The sequence below is a fragment of the Penaeus chinensis genome, chromosome 40 (assembly GCF_019202785.1).
Source record: "Penaeus chinensis breed Huanghai No. 1 chromosome 40, ASM1920278v2, whole genome shotgun sequence".
Lineage (NCBI taxonomy): Eukaryota > Metazoa > Arthropoda > Malacostraca > Decapoda > Penaeidae > Penaeus > Penaeus chinensis.
This window is the reverse complement of record NC_061858.1, coordinates 241,362-243,172: the sequence shown is the minus strand read 5'-3', so window position 1 is coordinate 243,172 and position 1,811 is coordinate 241,362. Positions and strand designations below refer to the sequence as shown.

Below are 1,811 nucleotides of genomic sequence, written 5' to 3'. Positions count from 1 at the left end.
TCAGTTGTGTGTAAGTGTGTGATAGACATATATGAATATAAATACAGGCATAGGCATAGGCATAAACATAAGACACACATTGACATGCAACACACACCATGCAGATCAATGTTATTTCCAAGCTGGACCTCCAGCCATCTACATTGCCAGATTTTTACCTGATCAAGTGCCGTCAGAGTGATGTCCAAATGTATTATGTTTATAGACAATGTTGAGTATGATGTATCATATATATAATCATGTTCATTCTTGTCTTATTAAATTTTTGGTTGATTATGCCTAAAGGGTTTTGAATATGTAGTCAGTATCCTATACTGTTCGTGTGAGGACAGTAGAGACAGCTGATCTGAGATTAGGGTCATCCCAGCAGAAGTAAAATCAGTATAAAGTGGTGATGGAAGACTCTGCATCTTTTCTGTGTATTGGCAACCAAGCCCATATGGAATTACAAATGCATAGATATAGTATGACGTGGGATATAGAACCTGGGATTGACAGTGCGTATGGAAGGAAAGTAAAGGAATGGGGATTAGCAATACATGTTTCCAGTGCCATGTTCCCCAGACTTGGCCCAACACTCCATGGCCACTTCTCAGTCATCACAAAAAGGGTGTTTGTTCTCTTATTCATTTGTCTGTACATATCTTTGTTGCCCAAAGGGTAGACAGTAAACACATTACCACAAAAGTGATCATTTGTAAATTGTAATAACATTATTGTATAACCTGTCAGCATAATGTATAGCGCAGCCTAAGTGCGAAAGTAATAAAATGACTAAAGCAATCCGTTTTTGTCATACCAGTCAGCCTTTCTTGTGATTGTTTAACTGTGAAATGTACAATTAACTTTTTGAATCCCATCCCTTGGTGAGAAATTACCGCAAAGAATATTTTCTTTCTTTAGAGCCTTAGGTCCCATCCACATGGGCATACTTTGCTTGGAAAACTTTGCCCTTGTCTTGTGGACTTCTGCTGCTGTCCAAGCAGAAGTCTTGGGCAGTCAGAGCCTGGCAGTGACAGAAACAGGATCGAGTGGTGTACGACATGTCTTGTAGGAACCCAAGAAAATAATCAATATGTAAGTTTGTGCGCCTGACTGCACCCAACCCCAACGACCAACAGGCAAAGCATTGATACATCACTAAACATTTGCTGATGGTTTATCCATTTCTGATGTCACACTGAGCAAAGTTTACTGGGCAAAATTGTCCAAGTGGATGGGTCCTTATGTTGAACATTTAGGGAATTGTTTAGAGAAGAACCAAACTTTCCACAACTGTGGAAGTGGCTTGCACTCCACAGATTTTTAGTAAATTGTTTTACTATTATTGAACTTTTCCATAGTAAGACAAAATGTATTTACATGCAGTTTCCATAGCTTATCCATTGACATGAACACCTTTTATGAATAATGTATTTTAGCTGAGTATGGTGCCATGTTTTAAATCATTCTTAAAATATGAATTCTGCAAAGGTAACATCTCATGAGTTCATTTATAATTTAATGGTAATGGTTAATGATTACAAAACAAAATAAATGTGCCAGAGATCAACAGTCGTATAGCACTATTGAAAGGTTTAGTAGTGAAAACGGTAAGATGGGGGGTTAGTTGAAGATTTAATGTATTACATGGCTAAAGTAGTACAGCAGTTTAGGATAATATGGTTTTGAAAAGGGTACATAGGGGTCAGGGTAGAAAGGGTAAGTAAATTGGTTAAGGTACAGATTAGCAAAAGGGTGATTAGATCTAAGTTGTCAAGGGGAAAAGTTTGGAATTCTGCAAGGATGTCGATAGGGTAAGGTAGCGATTG

At 37.8% G+C, this 1,811-nt stretch overlaps 1 protein-coding gene across 1 annotated transcript in view; it reads left to right on the top strand.

Moving 5' to 3' along the window:
* LOC125047033 (rho guanine nucleotide exchange factor 11-like) overlaps positions 1-783 on the top strand; it is a gene marked incomplete in the record, with an annotated part of 113,316 nt that extends 112,533 nt beyond the window's left edge. Inside the window, 1 exon segment of the mRNA XM_047645064.1 lies at positions 1-783. This exon segment is cut by the window's left edge and continues 1,465 nt beyond it.
* Between the last annotated feature and the right edge of the window lie 1,028 nt (positions 784-1,811).